The sequence below is a fragment of the Parambassis ranga genome, unplaced genomic scaffold (assembly GCF_900634625.1).
Source record: "Parambassis ranga unplaced genomic scaffold, fParRan2.1 scaffold_177_arrow_ctg1, whole genome shotgun sequence".
NCBI classification, from domain to species: Eukaryota; Metazoa; Chordata; class Actinopteri; family Ambassidae; genus Parambassis; species Parambassis ranga.
This window is the reverse complement of record NW_021144737.1, coordinates 9150-31958: the sequence shown is the minus strand read 5'-3', so window position 1 is coordinate 31958 and position 22809 is coordinate 9150. Positions and strand designations below refer to the sequence as shown.

At 49.1% G+C, this 22809-nt stretch overlaps 7 non-coding genes and 1 pseudogene across 7 annotated transcripts; 6 read left to right on the top strand and 2 right to left on the bottom strand.

Moving 5' to 3' along the window:
* Positions 1 to 311: 311 nt before the first annotated feature.
* Positions 312 to 502, top strand: LOC114429624 (U2 spliceosomal RNA). The gene has a single exon (XR_003669846.1). It is a non-coding gene; the product is annotated as a U2 spliceosomal RNA (small nuclear RNA).
* An 806-nt stretch (positions 503 to 1308) lies between these two features.
* LOC114429609 (U1 spliceosomal RNA) lies at positions 1309 to 1473 on the top strand. The gene has a single exon (XR_003669831.1). It is a non-coding gene; the product is annotated as a U1 spliceosomal RNA (small nuclear RNA).
* Positions 1474 to 1829: 356 nt separating this feature from the next.
* On the top strand, positions 1830 to 2020 carry LOC114429618 (U2 spliceosomal RNA). Its single transcript, XR_003669840.1, has one exon. It is a non-coding gene; the product is annotated as a U2 spliceosomal RNA (small nuclear RNA).
* An 879-nt stretch (positions 2021 to 2899) lies between these two features.
* LOC114429628 (U6 spliceosomal RNA) lies at positions 2900 to 3005 on the bottom strand. Its single transcript, XR_003669850.1, has one exon. It is a non-coding gene; the product is annotated as a U6 spliceosomal RNA (small nuclear RNA).
* Positions 3006 to 3899: 894 nt separating this feature from the next.
* Positions 3900 to 4089, top strand: LOC114429627 (U2 spliceosomal RNA). Its single transcript, XR_003669849.1, has one exon. It is a non-coding gene; the product is annotated as a U2 spliceosomal RNA (small nuclear RNA).
* Positions 4090 to 4893: 804 nt separating this feature from the next.
* Positions 4894 to 5058, top strand: LOC114429608 (U1 spliceosomal RNA). The gene has a single exon (XR_003669830.1). It is a non-coding gene; the product is annotated as a U1 spliceosomal RNA (small nuclear RNA).
* A 324-nt stretch (positions 5059 to 5382) lies between these two features.
* On the top strand, positions 5383 to 5573 carry LOC114429617 (U2 spliceosomal RNA). The gene has a single exon (XR_003669839.1). It is a non-coding gene; the product is annotated as a U2 spliceosomal RNA (small nuclear RNA).
* A 15443-nt stretch (positions 5574 to 21016) lies between these two features.
* On the bottom strand, positions 21017 to 21088 carry LOC114429630 (uncharacterized; annotated as a pseudogene).
* Positions 21089 to 22809: the final 1721 nt, after the last annotated feature.

Genomic DNA, 22809 nt, shown 5'->3' with positions numbered 1-22809 from the left:
TGTGTTTACCTGGTGCTCTCTCGCAGCACCTTCCAGTGGTTTGTTTAGCATGAAATTTGCACTCCTAGTGGTTTGTTCAGCATGAAATTTGCACTCCTATTCTTTTCTCTAGGCCTCATGTGTGGATTAAAGATTTGCTGACTGCATTATAATTTAGTTTTTCACTTTGATTTGTGTTGGGCCCTTTAGTCAAGTTGTAGAAGGGCAGTTTCTAGCTGAAAGCTAAAATCGGAGTCGCTGTTCGTCTTCGGAACCATCAGTGAGAGAGACGGCGCCGTGCATGGCTCGCTTTCCTCTGGCCCCAGCGTGGCATCGCTTCTCGGCCTTTTGGCTAAGATCAAGTGTAGTATCTGTTCTTATCAGTTTAATATCTGATACGTCCCCTACCCGGGGACCATATATTAAATTGCTTTTTGGACAAGGGAGGTGGAATTGGGGCTTGCTCCGTCCACTCCACGCATCAACCTGGTATTGCAGTACTTCCAGGAATGGTGCACCCCCTCCTTTTGCTGTAGAAAAATACACGGAGAAGATTTACCGTAGTAGTTTGACATGCGTGGATGCTGCTCTCCTTGAAACACGAAGCACCCAACTCTCATCTTCAGTGACCAGGAAAAATGAGCTTCTGTGTGAAAGGGAGATGTGGCTTCAGGATGAGCTCTGGGGCGTGTGCAAACATATAAATACTTCATAAATAAAATAGAAATTAGGAAATGAACAATAAGCAACCTTTTAGGGAACAAAATGTGTACATTACTGTACAAAGAAGTATGATAAACATGACAGACCTGCAAGAAATCTTCCCTGTTGTGGAACTGTATTGTGTATGAAGCGTAGTTCACACTCCGCACCAGCAGGTGGCAGCAGCAGAAAAGCCAGATGGCTAAGCAAGATTTAGACAAAAAAAGGAAGTGATTGTACTGTGAGGAGAAAACAATTTGCTGTTATATTCCTTCCTCTGAATGTCACATGTATATCAGATAGTCTTCTGTCTTGATATTGTCATACAGCTTTGTTTCACCTGGATTTGCTGGCAGATTTCTTTAGTCTTTTTTTTGTAAGGATAGAAAGACTTGTAGGGGTAATCTGAATGTTAAAGTATGATGGAAAGTGCAGGGTGTGTGCTCCAAATAAACAGTTAATCTTGACTGGCATTTGTGCCAAAACCTAGTTACTCTATAATGGCAGTCTATGAAGATGCAGCCTGAGCTGTGTGTGTGTGGTTTTGATGGTTTGTAGATTGTCAGGTACCATTGTTCAGGGGGGCATCTGTGTGAAAGGCTCCCCTGTTTGTGACGTGCCCAACTCATACTTACCTGGCAGGGGAGATACCATGATCAAGAAGGTGGTTCACCCAGGGCGAGGCTCAGCCATTGCACTCTAGGTTGTGCTGACCCCTGCGAATTCCCCAAATGTGGGAATCTCGACTGCATAATTTCTGGTAGTGGGGGACTGCGTTCGCGCTCTCCCCTCATAACGTGTTTAATGAAAATGAACAAGCAGCTCTCTGTGTGCGTGTGTGTTTACCTGGTGCTCTCTCGCAGCACCTTCCAGTGGTTTGTTTAGCATGAAATTTGCACTCCTAGTGGTTTGTTCAGCATGAAATTTGCACTCCTATTCTTTTCTCTAGGCCTCATGTGTGGATTAAAGATTTGCTGACTGCATTATAATTTAGTTTTTCACTTTGATTTGTGTTGGGCCCTTTAGTCAAGTTGTAGAAGGGCAGTTTCTAGCTGAAAGCTAAAATCGGAGTCGCTGTTCGTCTTCGGAACCATCAGTGAGAGAGACGGCGCCGTGCATGGCTCGCTTTCCTCTGGCCCCAGCGTGGCATCGCTTCTCGGCCTTTTGGCTAAGATCAAGTGTAGTATCTGTTCTTATCAGTTTAATATCTGATACGTCCCCTACCCGGGGACCATATATTAAATTGCTTTTTGGACAAGGGAGATGGAATTGGGGCTTGCTCCGTCCACTCCACGCATCAACCTGGTATTGCAGTACTTCCAGGAATGGTGCACCCCCTCCTTTGCTGTAGAAAAATACACGGAGAAGATTTACCGTAGTAGTTTGACATGCGTGGATGCTGCTCTCCTTGAAACACGAAGCACCCAACTCTCATCTTCAGTGACCAGGAAAAATGAGCTTCTGTGTGAAAGGGAGATGTGGCTTCAGGATGAGCTCTGGGGCGTGTGCAAACATATAAATACTTCATAAATAAAATAGAAATTAGGAAATGAACAATAAGCAACCTTTTAGGGAACAAAATGTGTACATTACTGTACAAAGAAGTGTGATATACATGACAGACTATTGTCAATTTGAATCGAACAAAAATTCAAGAGCCAGAAGTCAGCCTTCAGCAGGATTTTGTTCAGATCAATTGTTGACACGTATCAGCCAGCCAATTCAGATAAAATCCCCCGAACCTCAAACTGAAGATCTTTTATAGTCAAGCCTGTCTGTGTGTGTGTGGGTGAAGGTGTGTGTCTAAATTAGGCAACTAATTCTGGCATTGTGTGTGCTTCCACATCTGTTTCCTATCAACTGACTTGTTTTTAAGCACATAGCCAGTTCAACCGAGGACAAGCCTGGTCATTCTGACCTAGCTCCTCAACTCTTGAACTAAGCAAGTAAGGAGAAAACAATGAACAATGATAGATAAAGGAATTCTGAATCTGACCAGAGACATCGCCATTGAAATACATGATTGACAGCCTCTTTGTGTGGAGATCAGTGGTGTCTGTCTCTTGTCTGTGAGAAGCTCCACACCCAGGCCTCTCCAGTAGTTAGTATTTTTAAGTTTCCAGTCAACGGAGTGTTGACAGAATCTGTAGGTGCAGTAGTAGTCGTAGCTACATCAGAAAACTGAAATTCTTTATAAAAAAAAAAATTAAAAAATGTAAAAAATGAGGAACGCTTCACGAATTTGCGTGTCATCCTTGCGCAGGGGCCATGCTAATCTTCTCTGTATCGTTCCAATTTTAGTATATGTGCTACCGAAATAACACATTTGTACCTTCGTACAGGTGTGTTTATGTACAGCTTCTCTGTCACCGGAACCTCTAAGTCACGGTGCTCTTAGAATGTGCTTAAAATGTAAATCAGTCTCTTCCCGGAAGCTGATTGGCCCGTCCTTTTTTCTGTGCCAGACAAAGGCGATGCATATCCACAGGTCTAATGAGAAGAATTAAAAGTCGAAATGAGTATCAGCTAGGTGACAGAAGTCAATACTACATATTTTATATGTCCATCAGTGTCCAGTAAGCACATTTCAGTGTGAACCAAATACTACATACAACAGAGCAATACAATAATATGTTTTGCAGTAGTCCGTCTGCTCTATACACAGCAAAATTGGACAGTTGAAATTTCATAGTTAAAGGTTAAGGAGTTGATTTTAAGTTGATTTCAACTCCGAAAGTGTAATTTCAACACTTTCAGAGTTAAACTGTGTCTAGTTGTGTGCCTCTGCCTCCACCCCAGTATGGCTGACATGCACAGGTTCCTTTTGATGATGTGCTCGATAATGGCCTCCTGTTTCTCCTGGTTGTTTGAAAAAGTTGTTCACACTCCACACCAGCAGGTGGCAGCAGCTGAATTTAATGAAAATGAACAAGGATGTGAGTGTTTACCTGGTGCTCTCTCTCAGCACCTTCCAGTGGTTTGTTCAGCATGAAATTTGCACTCCTATTCTTTTCTCTAGGCCTCATGTGTGGATTAAAGATTTGCTGACTGCATTATAATTTAGTTTTTCACTTTGATTTGTGTTGGGCCCTTTAGTCAAGTTGTAGAAGGGCAGTTTCTAGCTGAAAGCTAAAATCGGAGTCGCTGTTCGTCTTCGGAACCATCAGTGAGAGAGACGGCGCCGTGCATGGCTCGCTTTCCTCTGGCCCCAGCGTGGCATCGCTTCTCGGCCTTTTGGCTAAGATCAAGTGTAGTATCTGTTCTTATCAGTTAATATCTGATACGTCCCCTACCCGGGGACCATATATTAAATTGCTTTTTGGACAAGGGAGATGGAATAGGGGCTTGCTCCGTCCACTCCACGCATCAACCTGGTATTGCAGTACTTCCAGGAATGGTGCACCCCCTCCTTTTGCTGTAGAAAAATACACGGAGAAGATTTACCGTAGTAGTTTGACATGCGTGGATGCTGCTCTCCTTGAAACACGAAGCACCCAACTCTCATCTTCAGTGACCAGGAAAATGAGCTTCTGTGTGAAAGGGAGATGTGGCTTCAGGATGAGCTCTGGGGCGTGTGCAAACATATAAATACTTCATAAATAAAATAGAAATTAGGAAATGAACAATAAGCAACCTTTTAGGGAACAAAATGTGTACATTACTGTACAAAGAAGTATGATAAACATGACAGACCTGCAAGAAATCTTCCCTGTTATGGAACTGTATTGTGTATGAAGCGTAGTTCACACTCCGCACCAGCAGGTGGCAGCAGCAGAAAAGCCAGATGGCTAAGCAAGATTTAGACAAAAAAAGGAAGTGATTGTACTGTGAGGAGAAAACAATTTGCTGTTATATTCCTTCCTCTGAATGTCACATGTATATCAGATAGTCTTCTGTCTTGATATTGTCATACAGCTTTGTTTCACCTGGATTTGCTGGCAGATTTCTTTAGTCTTTTTTTGTAAGGATAGAAAGACTTGTAGGGGTAATCTGAATGTTAAAGTATGATGGAAAGTGCAGGGTGTGTGCTCCAAATAAACAGTTAATCTTGACTGGCATTTGTGCCAAAACCTAGTTACTCTATAATGACAGTCTATGAAGATGCAGCCTGAGCTGTGTGTGTGTGGTTTTGATGGTTTGTAGATTGTCAGGTACCATTGTTCAGGGGGGCATCTGTGTGAAAGGCTCCCCTGTTTGTGACGTGCCCAACTCATACTTACCTGGCAGGGGAGATACCATGATCAAGAAGGTGGTTCACCCAGGGCGAGGCTCAGCCATTGCACTCTAGGTTGTGCTGACCCCTGCGAATTCCCCAAATGTGGGAATCTCGACTGCATAATTTCTGGTAGTGGGGGACTGCGTTCGCGCTCTCCCCTCATAACGCGTTTAATGAAAATGAACAAGCAGCTCTCTGTGTGCGTGTGTGTTTACCTGGTGCTCTCTCGCAGCACCTTCCAGTGGTTTGTTTAGCATGAAATTTGCACTCCTATTCTTTTCTCTAGGCCTCATGTGTGGATTAAAGATTTGCTGACTGCATTATAATTTAGTTTTTCACTTTGATTTGTGTTGGGCCCTTTAGTCAAGTTGTAGAAGGGCAGTTTCTAGCTGAAAGCTAAAATCGGAGTCGCTGTTCGTCTTCGGAACCATCAGTGAGAGAGACGGCGCCGTGCATGGCTCGCTTTCCTCTGGCCCCAGCGTGGCATCGCTTCTCGGCCTTTTGGCTAAGATCAAGTGTAGTATCTGTTCTTATCAGTTTAATATCTGATACGTCCCCTACCTGGGGACCATATATTAAATTGCTTTTTGGACAAGGGAGATGGAATAGGGGCTTGCTCCGTCCACTCCACGCATCAACCTGGTATTGCAGTACTTCCAGGAATGGTGCACCCCCTCCTATTGCTGTAGAAAAATACACGGAGAAGATTTACCGTAGTAGTTTGACATGCGTGGATGCTGCTCTCCTTGAAACACAAAGCACCCAACTCTCATCTTCAGTGACCAGGAAAAATGAGCTTCTGTGTGAAAGGGAGATGTGGCTTCAGGATGAGCTCTGGGGCGTGTGCAAACATATAAATACTTAATAAATAAAATAGAAATTAGGAAATGAACAATAAGCAACCTTTTAGGGAACAAAATGTGTACATTACTGTACAAAGAAGTGTGATATACATGACAGACTATTGTCAATTTGAATCGAACAAAAATTCAAGAGCCAGAAGTCAGCCTTCAGCAGGATTTTGTTCAGATCAATTGTTGACACGTATCAGCCAGCCAATTCAGATAAAATCCCCCGAACCTCAAACTGAAGATCTTTTATAGTCAAGCCTGTCTGTGTGTGTGTGGGTGAAGGTGTGTGTGTAAATTAGGCAACTAATTCTGGCATTGTGTGTGCTTCCACATCTGTTTCCTATCAACTGACTTGTTTTTAAGCACATAGCCAGTTCAACCGAGGACAAGCCTGGTCATTCTGACCTAGCTCCTCAACTCTTGAACTAAGCAAGTAAGGAGAAAACAATGAACAAGGATAGATAAAGGAATTCTGAATCTGACCAGAGACATCGCCATTGAAATACATGATTGACAGCCTCTTTGTGTGGAGATCAGTGGTGTCTGTCTCTTGTCTGTGAGAAGCTCCACACCCAGGCCTCTCCAGTAGTTAGTATTTTTAAGTTTCCAGTCAACGGAGTGTTGACAGAATCTGTAGGTGCAGTAGTAGTCGTAGCTACATCAGAAAACTGAAATTCTTTATAAAAAAAAAAAATTAAAAAATGTAAAAAATGAGGAACGCTTCACGAATTTGCGTGTCATCCTTGCGCCTTTGGGACAGGCTTCCTCTCTCCACCCTGTTACACCTTTGTGTTACACTTTAGGCCACACCCCCTTGTGCCCGATTGGCTACGGCCACCCCGTGACTGTTCCAATTCGAAGTGTAACGCTGGTCCCTCCCTCCTGGCCCGCGGTTGGCCAACTCCAGTAGGTTGCACGCGCTATTGGTCGTGTTTCACTTTCCATGCAAATTTCGCGGAGTCGCGTTCAAGTGCCGGCCGCCGCGATGGCCGCACAATTCTGCGTCTACGATCCCGGAGAGCGAAGTTGGAAGAGGGACTTGAACGTGTCGTCCTCTGCTATCCGCGAGAGAAAGAGAGAAAGAGCATCTCCACTTACTTTTTCCAACAACAAACACTTTTATTCGTTGAAATGGTACGTTAATTTTTCTTTGTTAATGTAGTACATACTTATCCGAAAGTTAGCTTAATGCCGTATTTCCCTTTGCTCGCTAGCGATTAAACGATTCACGTTTGTGAAGAAAAAATTTTAAAAAATCCCATTTCGGGAAAGCAACCTTTTTTTCCCAGTACTTATCACTAACTACTTATTAAATGTAGTCATTTTCCGAAAGTTAGCAAGCTTAGTGAACGATACTGCACTGTACTGTACTGTACTGTACTGTGTGTGTGTAATGTAAATCTCGAGTGTCGCGTGGCGCGACGGCCCTACTGTGATAGTACTAAGTAATAAATATGTAGTAGTAAAGTGTAATAATGAGTTTGTGAAAAAAAATTGTAATTACCGTGTCCCTGCTTTTATTTTAGATTGTTTAACATGTGTAGATATTGTTGTGATTAAGGTGTTCTTGTATTTGTTTCATATTGAAAAATGTGTGGCTACTAGATGTATTCAGAGTGTATATATATATCTATAAATAATAATCTTTTTAATTTCTCCCCAGGATCATTTTCCAGTGTTCCGGCTTGAGGCCACCTCCAGAGAACTGACCCTCAGGCCCTCACAGGAAGCACAGGAGGTGGTGAAACGGTATAAACAGCAGCCACCATCCGTCGCCATCTTGATTTCTCCCACTGCTGCCCGTGCAGAGGCGGTCAGCAGGGTTGTGGAGAAGACCCCGACGTGCCCGATGTGCCTGTGGCAGAGGGAGAGGGCGACGAGGGCTTCGGGTTGGTGGAGCATGAGGATGACCTCAGGCCCGAGGAGGACTTGGCCCTCTCCCACCACCCCGCGCTTATGCGGGCCCCAGCTGGGTTGTACGCTTCCTCCCAGACGGAGGAGGAGGAGGGGGGAGGCCTGCAGCAGGCAGGGGAGGACGAGTCTGTAAGTACTACAACTGTCTGCTCTTCCACATTGTGTCTGTATGGAGGGTTGTGTGTGTGTGACAGGGGGAGAGAGAGAGAACTGTAGAGAGAACTGGAGACACTCATGACTCATTTCTGTGCTTTGCATCTTTTTCCCAGGGCGCTGAGGGTCCAGATGGGCGGCCTGGCTACCGACAGGTGGTTGAGCTGGCCATGGCTCTGGTGGAGCTGCGCAACCACGCCTTTGTGACCAACACACAGGCCAGGGACATCATTGCCCTGTGGAACAGGCTGTCTGACCAGGACAGAGAGCCAGTGCAGTTTGCGCCGAGCCACCAGGACAGGCTTGTCAAAGGCCGGTTTAAAGTCAGCCAACGCCTGAGCCACACTCCAGGCAGGGACAGCGTCAGGCGGTAAGCACTTGCAACCCACCCACCCTTAGCGTTTACCACATGCAATCCAGTCAACAAATACTTTTGCGTTGTGCGCATTGTTCACATCACACTGTCTTGTGTGCAGCTGTGCCATGGGCCAGGGGGCAGGGGCTTCTCAGTCTCCAAAGGCCAGCAGACGTGTAGAGGCCATCATGCTCCACCAGGCCGACACCCGGACCATCACGCACCTGCGCATCAACCGCTGGGGCGCCATCATCAGGGACTACAACCAGATACAGGACAACATCTTCAACTGTCCAACCCTGGTGGGGGCCACCAAGCTCCAGCTGTACGACGTCAACCAGCGCACGCTCTCACTGTGGTAAGATTAAATATTTGTATATAAAAAACACATATCTGTTTATGTGTGTCTTGATGCGGTCGCTCACACTGTCACATTCTTCCTCCCAGGAACATGCAGCGGAGCAAGGCCAAGGCGGCTCATGTTGCCAACCTGGCCTCCCTGCCGGCGACCGCAGCACAGTCGGCAGCTGAGGTGCTGAACCCGGCACAGACACTGCAGCAGGAAGCGAGGACCCACAGCTCTCTGTTTCAGCCCAATGTGCCTGCAGATCTGTCCGGTCTGGCAGTCACGCGCAGAGGACCACTGTCGGAGGCTCTATACAGGCGCTTGACTGCCATGGCTCCCACAGCTCTGTCCCCTGCCACAGCTCCATCCCGTGCCACAGCTCCTCCAGCTCCTTCTCCTTCCGCTGCCACAGCCTTTCCGCCATTCATGGGGAGGACTAAGCCTGCCACAGCTTTCCCACCATTTGCTGTGAGAGGTTCCCCTGCCTGCCCCCTCTGCTGCCGCCGACACAGCTGGGTATTCCAGGACCACAGCTTGGCGGATGAAAAAACATGAAATGGGGAGGCAGCTTGCACTGGCGGCGGGGGACACTGCGAGGCCGTATCGACGGACAACGCACTTTAACTGTCGCGACTGTGGACTGCCAAAGACCAAGCAGTACGGACACACCAGCTACAGGAAGTACGGTTGGTACTGTCCTGTGAGGGAGCAGCAGAGTGTGGAAGAGTGGCTGGCACGGAAGAAGATGGAGGAGGCTGCAGCTGCTGCCACTCTTACACCTGCTGACCAGCCTCCACCACCTCCTCCTCCTCCTCCACCTGCTGCTCCTACACTGTAATGTTCCTTTTTCTATTGTTTTGTGTTTGAGTTTGCTGTGTGTGTGTGTTCTTTGCACTTTAGATTTTAGTGTGCACTGTTTTGTATATAGTTTGATATCACTTTAGTGTGCACTGTTCTGTAAATTATGTATATAGTTTGACATCGCTTGTTGTGTTATTGCTCTTCATTGTAAGAAGTGATTGCTATGCAAATATTTTGCAGGCTGTTTTGTGTTTGCACTTTTATTTTCTGTTTTCAGTTTGCATGTTACTTAAAACTTACTTTTTATTATTTTGCACAGTCCAGTACTTTCAGCTGGCTTTCTTGCTTTGCACATTTGCTTTTTGACTGTCTGACTGACTTTGTGCTACTATTTACAGTTGACTTATTTATTATTTTGCTCATTCCTGCTGGTCCTGTTTCTTGGTTTGCTATTAAAGCACTCTTTTAGCACTTGTGCTCAAGTTGTTCATTCTGTCTATTGGGATTTGTCTGGCAGGCGGATCAAAACCAATGACTAGTCTTGGAAAAGACAAAAGGCTCCACAGGGTCCCTAAACACCTCGTTGTCTCAAGAACACTGTTGAAAGGAGGACAGGGTGATGTGATATCACAGCAAACGACTGCAGGAGGTGGATCGAAAACACATCATTGTCTCTGTACGACACTTTGACGACTGCGCAGGAGATGGGATTAAAGGGGCCCCCTGTTTACAGTTGCTCTTTCACACCTTTACACCTCATGTAAATAAGCAAGTCAGAGACCTCCCTTTGTCTATGGATTGATGAAGTGGGTGGGAGGAAGGGTGCAGCTTTGCTATTGAGTTGAGGGCCACAAAGACTGCTGCTGGGGGGGTCAGGGTCACACTCCATTTTCAGGTTTCACAGATGGAAACACCAGCCAGGAAAGCTGTGGCAAAGACCGGGTGTTTGGAAGACCCAGCACAAGGTGAATAGCAATTACAGGTGTTACAGAGGTTTAAAAATCAATTACAAATGAAGAATTACACAATTGATTTTTATTTCTGTCTTAATGTAGAGTCTGCTTCTGCTGCTCCTCCTGATCCACAAGTGGAGACTACTGGTGCAGATGTTGCTGCTGCTGCTGCCGCCGCTGAAGGTGGTGGTGCTGCCGCCGCCGCGGAGGCAGATGTTGCCGCCGATGCAGATGTTGCCTCCGCCACAGCAAGCACCTGCCCCGTTTGCGGCGTTGCTAGGCACCTAAACACGGGACATGCCTATTTCAAGGGGACTTTTTTTGCTATTACGAGGGATTCCACCCGACAGGGAGCCCCATGCAGGTGGCCAAGCAGTATGTGGAGGATGCGGAGAAACGAGAGCCGCCACCCCAGGTTCCCCGTACAACAACCTGGAGCCGGAGGAAGAGGGAGGATGCAGGTCGGCGAGGAAGGCCACACAAGCAGCACGTCTGCAAAAAGTGTGGTCACGAGAAGAAGTGCGACCTGGGGCACAGCCAGTACAAGGGGGAGCACTTCTGTGCCGTTTTCGCTGGCAAGACCGTCGAGGCCTGGCTGGCTGAAAAACGTCAGCACCTTTAGCATGTACAGCAGTTATATTTGAGATTTTTCTTTTTGGTCAAATTATATTTTTCATTTATTTTATATTATTGTATATTTTGTGTGGTTTTTAAGTCGATTTCGTGGTTGACTTGAATTCATAATAAACGTCTAACACAGTGCGCTTCCGCCTCTTCCTTTAAGACGGCGTCATATGCAAATTAGCCATGTGCGCAGGGCCGGGCCAAAACAACGGGGCGGTGGGCTGGTCGATCGGCGATCCACGGATCTTTTGATCTTCTGAGTCGGCCCGGCGGGTCGCCCGGCTCGAGCGGACGGGGCGGACGGGGCGCCGCGCGCGGGGTCCCGGCCGGCCCGGGGCCCCGGCAGGGGCGGCGCGGGGGCCCGGGCGCGGGCCGCGCGGCCCCCCGCTCCGCGGGGGCCGGCGGGGGGCCCCGACCGGCATAAACGTTGCCCTCCCTTTGCGCCTTTGGGACAGGCTTCCTCTCTCCACCCTGTTACACCTTTGTGTTACACTTTAGGCCACACCCCCTTGTGCCCGATTGGCTACGGCCACCCCGTGACTGTTCCAATTCGAAGTGTAACGCTGGTCCCTCCCTCCTGGCCCGCGGTTGGCCAACTCCAGTAGGTTGCACGCGCTATTGGTCGTGTTTCACTTTCCATGCAAATTTCGCGGAGTCGCGTTCAAGTGCCGGCCGCCGCGATGGCCGCACAATTCTGCGTCTACGATCCCGGAGAGCGAAGTTGGAAGAGGGACTTGAACGTGTCGTCCTCTGCTATCCGCGAGAGAAAGAGAGAAAGAGCATCTCCACTTACTTTTTCCAACAACAAACACTTTTATTCGTTGAAATGGTACGTTAATTTTTCTTTGTTAATGTAGTACATACTTATCCGAAAGTTAGCTTAATGCCGTATTTCCCTTTGCTCGCTAGCGATTAAACGATTCACGTTGTGAAGAAAAAATTTTAAAAAATCCCATTTCGGGAAAGCAACCTTTTTTTCCCAGTACTTATCACTAACTACTTATTAAATGTAGTCATTTTCCGAAAGTTAGCAAGCTTAGTGAACGATACTGCACTGTACTGTACTGTACTGTACTGTGTGTGTGTAATGTAAATCTCGAGTGTCGCGTGGCGCGACGGCCCTACTGTGATAGTACTAAGTAATAAATATGTAGTAGTAAAGTGTAATAATGAGTTTGTGAAAAAAAATTGTAATTACCGTGTCCCTGCTTTTATTTTAGATTGTTTAACATGTGTAGATATTGTTGTGATTAAGGTGTTCTTGTATTTGTTTCATATTGAAAAATGTGTGGCTACTAGATGTATTCAGAGTGTATATATATATATCTATAAATAATAATCTTTTTAATTTCTCCCCAGGATCATTTTCCAGTGTTCCGGCTTGAGGCCACCTCCAGAGAACTGACCCTCAGGCCCTCACAGGAAGCACAGGAGGTGGTGAAACGGTATAAACAGCAGCCACCATCCGTCGCCATCTTGATTTCTCCCACTGCTGCCCGTGCAGAGGCGGTCAGCAGGGTTGTGGAGAAGACCCCGACGTGCCCGATGTGCCTGTGGCAGAGGGAGAGGGCGACGAGGGCTTCGGGTTGGTGGAGCATGAGGATGACCTCAGGCCCGAGGAGGACTTGGCCCTCTCCCACCACCCCGCGCTTATGCGGGCCCCAGCTGGGTTGTACGCTTCCTCCCAGACGGAGGAGGAGGAGGGGGGAGGCCTGCAGCAGGCAGGGGAGGACGAGTCTGTAAGTACTACAACTGTCTGCTCTTCCACATTGTGTCTGTATGGAGGGTTGTGTGTGTGTGACAGGGGGAGAGAGAGAGAACTGTAGAGAGAACTGGAGACACTCATGACTCATTTCTGTGCTTTGCATCTTTTTCCCAGGGCGCTGAGGGTCCAGATGGGCGGCCTGGCTACCGACAGGTGGTTGAGCTGGCCATGGCTCTGGTGGAGCTGCGCAACCACGCCTTTGTGACCAACACACAGGCCAGGGACATCATTGCCCTGTGGAACAGGCTGTCTGACCAGGACAGAGAGCCAGTGCAGTTTGCGCCGAGCCACCAGGACAGGCTTGTCAAAGGCCGGTTTAAAGTCAGCCAACGCCTGAGCCACACTCCAGGCAGGGACAGCGTCAGGCGGTAAGCACTTGCAACCCACCCACCCTTAGCGTTTACCACATGCAATCCAGTCAACAAATACTTTTGCGTTGTGCGCATTGTTCACATCACACTGTCTTGTGTGCAGCTGTGCCATGGGCCAGGGGGCAGGGGCTTCTCAGTCTCCAAAGGCCAGCAGACGTGTAGAGGCCATCATGCTCCACCAGGCCGACACCCGGACCATCACGCACCTGCGCATCAACCGCTGGGGCGCCATCATCAGGGACTACAACCAGATACAGGACAACATCTTCAACTGTCCAACCCTGGTGGGGGCCACCAAGCTCCAGCTGTACGACGTCAACCAGCGCACGCTCTCACTGTGGTAAGATTAAATATTTGTATATAAAAAACACATATCTGTTTATGTGTGTCTTGATGCGGTCGCTCACACTGTCACATTCTTCCTCCCAGGAACATGCAGCGGAGCAAGGCCAAGGCGGCTCATGTTGCCAACCTGGCCTCCCTGCCGGCGACCGCAGCACAGTCGGCAGCTGAGGTGCTGAACCCGGCACAGACACTGCAGCAGGAAGCGAGGACCCACAGCTCTCTGTTTCAGCCCAATGTGCCTGCAGATCTGTCCGGTCTGGCAGTCACGCGCAGAGGACCACTGTCGGAGGCTCTATACAGGCGCTTGACTGCCATGGCTCCCACAGCTCTGTCCCCTGCCACAGCTCCATCCCGTGCCACAGCTCCTCCAGCTCCTTCTCCTTCCGCTGCCACAGCCTTTCCGCCATTCATGGGGAGGACTAAGCCTGCCACAGCTTTCCCACCATTTGCTGTGAGAGGTTCCCCTGCCTGCCCCATCTGCTGCCGCCGACACAGCTGGGTATTCCAGGACCACAGCTTGGCGGATGAAAAAACATGAAATGGGGAGGCAGCTTGCACTGGCGGCGGGGGACACTGCGAGGCCGTATCGACGGACAACGCACTTTAACTGTCGCGACTGTGGACTGCCAAAGACCAAGCAGTACGGACACACCAGCTACAGGAAGTACGGTTGGTACTGTCCTGTGAGGGAGCAGCAGAGTGTGGAAGAGTGGCTGGCACGGAAGAAGATGGAGGAGGCTGCAGCTGCTGCCACTCTTACACCTGCTGACCAGCCTCCACCACCTCCTCCTCCTCCTCCACCTGCTGCTCCTACACTGTAATGTTCCTTTTTCTATTGTTTTGTGTTTGAGTTTGCTGTGTGTGTGTGTTCTTTGCACTTTAGATTTTAGTGTGCACTGTTTTGTATATAGTTTGATATCACTTTAGTGTGCACTGTTCTGTAAATTATGTATATAGTTTGACATCGCTTGTTGTGTTATTGCTCTTCATTGTAAGAAGTGATTGCTATGCAAATATTTGCAGGCTGTTTTGTGTTTGCACTTTTATTTTCTGTTTTCAGTTTGCATGTTACTTAAAACTTACTTTTTTATTATTTTGCACAGTCCAGTACTTTCAGCTGGCTTTCTTGCTTTGCACATTTGCTTTTTGACTGTCTGACTGACTTTGTGCTACTATTTACAGTTGACTTATTTATTATTTTGCTCATTCCTGCTGGTCCTGTTTCTTGGTTTGCTATTAAAGCACTCTTTTAGCACTTGTGCTCAAGTTGTTCATTCTGTCTATTGGGATTTGTCTGGCAGGCGGATCAAAACCAATGACTAGTCTTGGAAAAGACAAAAAGGCTCCACAGGGTCCCTAAACACCTCGTTGTCTCAAGAACACTGTTGAAAGGAGGACAGGGTGATGTGATATCACAGCAAACGACTGCAGGAGGTGGATCGAAAACACATCATTGTCTCTGTACGACACTTTGACGACTGCGCAGGAGATGGGATTAAAGGGGCCCCCTGTTTACAGTTGCTCTTTCACACCTTTACACCTCATGTAAATAAGCAAGTCAGAGACCTCCCTTTGTCTATGGATTGATGAAGTGGGTGGGAGGAAGGGTGCAGCTTTGCTATTGAGTTGAGGGCCACAAAGACTGCTGCTGGGGGGGTCAGGGTCACACTCCATTTTCAGGTTTCACAGATGGAAACACCAGCCAGGAAAGCTGTGGCAAAGACCGGGTGTTTGGAAGACCCAGCACAAGGTGAATAGCAATTACAGGTGTTACAGAGGTTTAAAAAATCAATTACAAATGAAGAATTACACAATTGATTTTTATTTCTGTCTTAATGTAGAGTCTGCTTCTGCTGCTCCTCCTGATCCACAAGTGGAGACTACTGGTGCAGATGTTGCTGCTGCTGCTGCCCGCCGCTGAAGGTGGTGGTGCTGCCGCCGCCGCGGAGGCAGATGTTGCCGCCGATGCAGATGTTGCCTCCGCCACAGCAAGCACCTGCCCCGTTTGCGGCGTTGCTAGGCACCTAAACACGGGACATGCCTATTTCAAGGGGACTTTTTTTTGCTATTACGAGGGATTCCACCCGACAGGGAGCCCCATGCAGGTGGCCAAGCAGTATGTGGAGGATGCGGAGAAACGAGAGCCGCCACCCCAGGTTCCCCGTACAACAACCTGGAGCCGGAGGAAGAGGGAGGATGCAGGTCGGCGAGGAAGGCCACACAAGCAGCACGTCTGCAAAAAGTGTGGTCACGAGAAGAAGTGCGACCTGGGGCACAGCCAGTACAAGGGGGAGCACTTCTGTGCCGTTTTCGCTGGCAAGACCGTCGAGGCCTGGCTGGCTGAAAAACGTCAGCACCTTTAGCATGTACAGCAGTTATATTTGAGATTTTTCTTTTTGGTCAAATTATATTTTTCATTTATTTTATATTATTGTATATTTTGTGTGGTTTTTAAGTCGATTTCGTGGTTGACTTGAATTCATAATAAACGTCTAACACAGTGCGCTTCCGCCTCTTCCTTTAAGACGGCGTCATATGCAAATTAGCCATGTGCGCAGGGCCGGGCCAAAACAACGGGGCGGTGGGCTGGTCGATCGGCGATCCACGGATCTTTTGATCTTCTGAGTCGGCCCGGCGGGTCGCCCGGCTCGAGCGGACGGGGCGGACGGGGCGCCGCGCGCGGGGTCCCGGCCGGCCCGGGGCCCCGGCAGGGGCGGCGCGGGGGCCCGGGCGCGGGCCGCGCGGCCCCCCGCTCCGCGGGGGCCGGCGGGGGCCCCGACCGGCATAAACGTTGCCCTCCCTTTGCGCCTTTGGGACAGGCTTCCTCTCTCCACCCTGTTACACCTTTGTGTTACACTTTAGGCCACACCCCCTTGTGCCCGATTGGCTACGGCCACCCCGTGACTGTTCCAATTCGAAGTGTAACGCTGGTCCCTCCCTCCTGGCCCGCGGTTGGCCAACTCCAGTAGGTTGCACGCGCTATTGGTCGTGTTTCACTTTCCATGCAAATTTCGCGGAGTCGCGTTCAAGTGCCGGCCGCCGCGATGGCCGCACAATTCTGCGTCTACGATCCCGGAGAGCGAAGTTGGAAGAGGGACTTGAACGTGTCGTCCTCTGCTATCCGCGAGAGAAAGAGAGAAAGAGCATCTCCACTTACTTTTTCCAACAACAAACACTTTTATTCGTTGAAATGGTACGTTAATTTTTCTTTGTTAATGTAGTACATACTTATCCGAAAGTTAGCTTAATGCCGTATTTCCCTTTGCTCGCTAGCGATTAAACGATTCACGTTTGTGAAGAAAAAATTTTAAAAAATCCCATTTCGGGAAAGCAACCTTTTTTCCCAGTACTTATCACTAACTACTTATTAAATGTAGTCATTTTCCGAAAGTTAGCAAGCTTAGTGAACGATACTGCACTGTACTGTACTGTACTGTACTGTGTGTGTGTAATGTAAATCTCGAGTGTCGCGTGGCGCGACGGCCCTACTGTGATAGTACTAAGTAATAAATATGTAGTAGTAAAGTGTAATAATGAGTTTGTGAAAAAAAATTGTAATTACCGTGTCCCTGCTTTTATTTTAGATTGTTTAACATGTGTAGATATTGTTGTGATTAAGGTGTTCTTGTATTTGTTTCATATTGAAAAATGTGTGGCTACTAGATGTATTCAGAGTGTATATATATATATCTATAAATAATAATCTTTTTAATTTCTCCCCAGGATCATTTTCCAGTGTTCCGCTTGAGGCCACCTCCAGAGAACTGACCCTCAGGCCCTCACAGGAAGCACAGGAGGTGGTGAAACGGTATAAACAGCAGCCACCATCCGTCGCCATCTTGATTTCTCCCACTGCTGCCCGTGCAGAGGCGGTCAGCAGGGTTGTGGAGAAGACCCCGACGTGCCCGATGTGCCTGTGGCAGAGGGAGAGGGCGACGAGGGCTTCGGGTTGGTGGAGCATGAGGATGACCTCAGGCCCGAGGAGGACTTGGCCCTCTCCCACCACCCCGCGCTTATGCGGGCCCCAGCTGGGTTGTACGCTTCCTCCCAGACGGAGGAGGAGGAGGGGGGAGGCCTGCAGCAGGCAGGGGAGGACGAGTCTGTAAGTACTACAACTGTCTGCTCTTCCACATTGTGTCTGTATGGAGGGTTGTGTGTGTGTGACAGGGGGAGAGAGAGAGAACTGTAGAGAGAACTGGAGACACTCATGACTCATTTCTGTGCTTTGCATCTTTTTCCCAGGGCGCTGAGGGTCCAGATGGGCGGCCTGGCTACCGACAGGTGGTTGAGCTGGCCATGGCTCTGGTGGAGCTGCGCAACCACGCCTTTGTGACCAACACACAGGCCAGGGACATCATTGCCCTGTGGAACAGGCTGTCTGACCAGGACAGAGAGCCAGTGCAGTTTTGCGCCGAGCCACCAGGACAGGCTTGTCAAAGGCCGGTTTAAAGTCAGCCAACGCCTGAGCCACACTCCAGGCAGGGACAGCGTCAGGCGGTAAGCACTTGCAACCCACCCACCCTTAGCGTTTACCACATGCAATCCAGTCAACAAATACTTTTGCGTTGTGCGCATTGTTCACATCACACTGTCTTGTGTGCAGCTGTGCCATGGGCCAGGGGGCAGGGGCTTCTCAGTCTCCAAAGGCCAGCAGACGTGTAGAGGCCATCATGCTCCACCAGGCCGACACCCGGACCATCACGCACCTGCGCATCAACCGCTGGGGCGCCATCATCAGGGACTACAACCAGATACAGGACAACATCTTCAACTGTCCAACCCTGGTGGGGGCCACCAAGCTCCAGCTGTACGACGTCAACCAGCGCACGCTCTCACTGTGGTAAGATTAAATATTTGTATATAAAAAACACATATCTGTTTATGTGTGTCTTGATGCGGTCGCTCACACTGTCACATTCTTCCTCCCAGGAACATGCAGCGGAGCAAGGCCAAGGCGGCTCATGTTGCCAACCTGGCCTCCCTGCCGGCGACCGCAGCACAGTCGGCAGCTGAGGTGCTGAAACCCGGCACAGACACTGCAGCAGGAAGCGAGGACCCACAGCTCTCTGTTTCAGCCCAATGTGCCTGCAGATCTGTCCGGTCTGGCAGTCACGCGCAGAGGACCACTGTCGGAGGCTCTATACAGGCGCTTGACTGCCATGGCTCCCACAGCTCTGTCCCCTGCCACAGCTCCATCCCGTGCCACAGCTCCTCCAGCTCCTTCTCCTTCCGCTGCCACAGCCTTTCCGCCATTCATGGGGAGGACTAAGCCTGCCACAGCTTTCCCACCATTTGCTGTGAGAGGTTCCCCTGCCTGCCCCCTCTGCTGCCGCCGACACAGCTGGGTATTCCAGGACCACAGCTTGGCGGATGAAAAAACATGAAATGGGGAGGCAGCTTGCACTGGCGGCGGGGGACACTGCGAGGCCGTATCGACGGACAACGCACTTTAACTGTCGCGACTGTGGACTGCCAAAGACCAAGCAGTACGGACACACCAGCTACAGGAAGTACGGTTGGTACTGTCCTGTGAGGGAGCAGCAGAGTGTGGAAGAGTGGCTGGCACGGAAGAAGATGGAGGAGGCTGCAGCTGCTGCCACTCTTACACCTGCTGACCAGCCTCCACCACCTCCTCCTCCTCCTCCACCTGCTGCTCCTACACTGTAATGTTCCTTTTTCTATTGTTTTGTGTTTGAGTTTGCTGTGTGTGTGTGTTCTTTGCACTTTAGATTTTAGTGTGCACTGTTTTGTATATGTTTGATATCACTTTAGTGTGCACTGTTCTGTAAATTATGTATATAGTTTGACATCGCTTGTTGTGTTATTGCTCTTCATTGTAAGAAGTGATTGCTATGCAAATATTTTGCAGGCTGTTTTGTGTTTGCACTTTTATTTTCTGTTTTCAGTTTGCATGTTACTTAAAACTTACTTTTTTATTATTTGCACAGTCCAGTACTTTCAGCTGGCTTTCTTGCTTTGCACATTTGCTTTTTGACTGTCTGACTGACTTTGTGCTACTATTTACAGTTGACTTATTTATTATTTTGCTCATTCCTGCTGGTCCTGTTTCTTGGTTTGCTATTAAAGCACTCTTTTAGCACTTGTGCTCAAGTTGTTCATTCTGTCTATTGGGATTTGTCTGGCAGGCGGATCAAAACCAATGACTAGTCTTGGAAAAGACAAAAAGGCTCCACAGGGTCCCTAAACACCTCGTTGTCTCAAGAACACTGTTGAAAGGAGGACAGGGTGATGTGATATCACAGCAAACGACTGCAGGAGGTGGATCGAAAACACATCATTGTCTCTGTACGACACTTTGACGACTGCGCAGGAGATGGGATTAAAGGGGCCCCCTGTTTACAGTTGCTCTTTCACACCTTTACACCTCATGTAAATAAGCAAGTCAGAGACCTCCCTTTGTCTATGGATTGATGAAGTGGGTGGGAGGAAGGGTGCAGCTTTGCTATTGAGTTGAGGGCCACAAAGACTGCTGCTGGGGGGGTCAGGGTCACACTCCATTTTCAGGTTTCACAGATGGAAACACCAGCCAGGAAAGCTGTGGCAAAGACCGGGTGTTTGGAAGACCCAGCACAAGGTGAATAGCAATTACAGGTGTTACAGAGGTTTAAAAATCAATTACAAATGAAGAATTACACAATTGATTTTTATTTCTGTCTTAATGTAGAGTCTGCTTCTGCTGCTCCTCCTGATCCACAAGTGGAGACTACTGGTGCAGATGTTGCTGCTGCTGCTGCCGCCGCTGAAGGTGGTGGTGCTGCCGCCGCCGCGGAGGCAGATGTTGCCGCCGATGCAGATGTTGCCTCCGCCACAGCAAGCACCTGCCCCGTTTGCGGCGTTGCTAGGCACCTAAACACGGGACATGCCTATTTCAAGGGGACTTTTTTTTGCTATTACGAGGGATTCCACCCGACAGGGAGCCCCATGCAGGTGGCCAAGCAGTATGTGGAGGATGCGGAGAAACGAGAGCCGCCACCCCAGGTTCCCCGTACAACAACCTGGAGCCGGAGGAAGAGGGAGGATGCAGGTCGGCGAGGAAGGCCACACAAGCAGCACGTCTGCAAAAAGTGTGGTCACGAGAAGAAGTGCGACCTGGGGCACAGCCAGTACAAGGGGGAGCACTTCTGTGCCGTTTTCGCTGGCAAGACCGTCGAGGCCTGGCTGGCTGAAAAACGTCAGCACCTTTAGCATGTACAGCAGTTATATTTGAGATTTTTCTTTTTGGTCAAATTATATTTTTCATTTATTTTATATTATTGTATATTTTGTGTGGTTTTTAAGTCGATTTCGTGGTGACTTGAATTCATAATAAACGTCTAACACAGTGCGCTTCCGCCTCTTCCTTTAAGACGGCGTCATATGCAAATTAGCCATGTGCGCAGGGCCGGGCCAAAACAACGGGGCGGTGGGCTGGTCGATCGGCGATCCACGGATCTTTTGATCTTCTGAGTCGGCCCGGCGGGTCGCCCGGCTCGAGCGGACGGGGCGGACGGGGCGCCGCGCGCGGGGTCCCGGCCGGCCCGGGGCCCCGGCAGGGGCGGCGCGGGGGCCCGGGCGCGGGCCGCGCGGCCCCCCGCTCCGCGGGGGCCGGCGGGGGCCCCGACCGGCATAAACGTTGCCCTCCCTTTGCGCAGGGGCCATGCTAATCTTCTCTGTATCGTTCCAATTTTAGTATATGTGCTACCGAAATAACACATTTGTACCTTCGTACAGGTGTGTTTATGTACAGCTTCTCTGTCACCGGAACCTGTAAGTCACGGTGCTCTTAGAATGTGCTTAAAATGTAATCAGTCTCTTCCCGGAAGCTGATTGGCCCGTCCTTTTTTCTGTGCCAGACAAAGGCGATGCATATCCACAGGTCTAATGAGAAGAATTAAAAGTTGAAATGAGTATCAGCTAGGTGACAGAAGTCAATATACATATTTTATATGTCCATCAGTGTCCAGTAAGCACATTTCAGTGTGAACCAAATACTACATACAACAGAGCAATACAATAATATGTTTTGCAGTAGTCCGTCTGCTCTATACACAGCAAAATTGGACAGTTGAAATTTCATAGTTAAAGGTTAAGGAGTTGATTTTAAGTTGATTTCAACTCCGAAAGTGTAATTTCAACACTTTCAGAGTTAAACTGTGTCTAGTTGTGTGCCTCTGCCTCCACCCCAGTATGGCTGACATGCACAGGTTCCTTTTGATGATGTGCTCGATAATGGCCTCCTGTTTCTCCTGGTTGTTTGAAAAAGTTGTTCACACTCCACACCAGCAGGTGGCAGCAGCTGAATTTAATGAAAATGAACAAGCAGCTCTCTGTGTGCGTGTGTGTTTACCTGTGCCGTGAAGGCGCTGCGCTGCAGTGCTGAGCAGATGTTTACAAAAAGAAAAGACACTTTGCCTCTTTTCCTCGCACGTGTGTGTGTCCACTAAACATCTGTTGTAGCCTTTGTAGCCAGTAAACCACTTTTGTGGCCTGCCTTGTGTAGTTTTTGTCACCTGCTTTGGTATCAGTTATGGTGTATTTTATGCACGTCTTGCTTTCTTTGTCCATCAAAGAGCAAAAAGCGGAAGGTGCATGTGCCCAGGTAATTGTGGTAACCGCGCCTAGCTGTTTGTTAGCCGCGGTTACCGTGGTTACCAGACGTCAGAATTCTCAGATCGAAGGCAGGAAGGAACATAAAGTCCTCAATTATGGTGGATTTTATGCACGTCTTGCTTTCTTTGTCCATCAAAGACCAAAAAACGGAAGGTGCATGTGCCCAGGTAATTGTGGTAACCGCGCCTAACTGTTTGCTAGCCGCGGTTGCCGTGGTTACCAGACGTCAGAATTCTCAGATCAAAGGCAGGAAGGAACATAAAGTCCTCAATTGTCCAAAGACAGAAAAGCTCACAGCACCCGGTGCTCCCAGGCGCTCTCCCATCCAAGTACTAACCAACCAGGCCCGACTCTGCTTAGCTTCCGAGATCGGGCGCTTCTGGAGTAGTGTGGCCGTGAGCTGCTTTCCTCGTCAGCTGCGGCGTGTCTTGACGCGTGTCATGCTTGCGTAGTCACGCTGTGACTCTGACATGTGGTTGTGTTGCTGTGATGAGCAGATGTAGAGACGCTCTCTGTCAGCTCTGCCCTGCGCGCTGCCGTCCAACAATGCCCACGCTCTCCTGCTCACCCACGCATCCTCCCGCTGACCTTACCGCCACCTTGCGCACCGCTACAACCTGTTCACCCACTCTTAATCCCCCCTCCCCGGGCTAAACCAAGCAAACCGCGCCGGGAAAGTCCTCGTGCCCCTGGTGCCGTGAAGGCGCTGCGCTGCAGTGCTGAGCAGATGTTTACAAAAAGAAAAGACACTTTGCCTCTTTTCTCGCACGTGTGTGTGTCCACTAAACATCTGTTGTAGCCTTTGTAGCCAGTAAACCACTTTT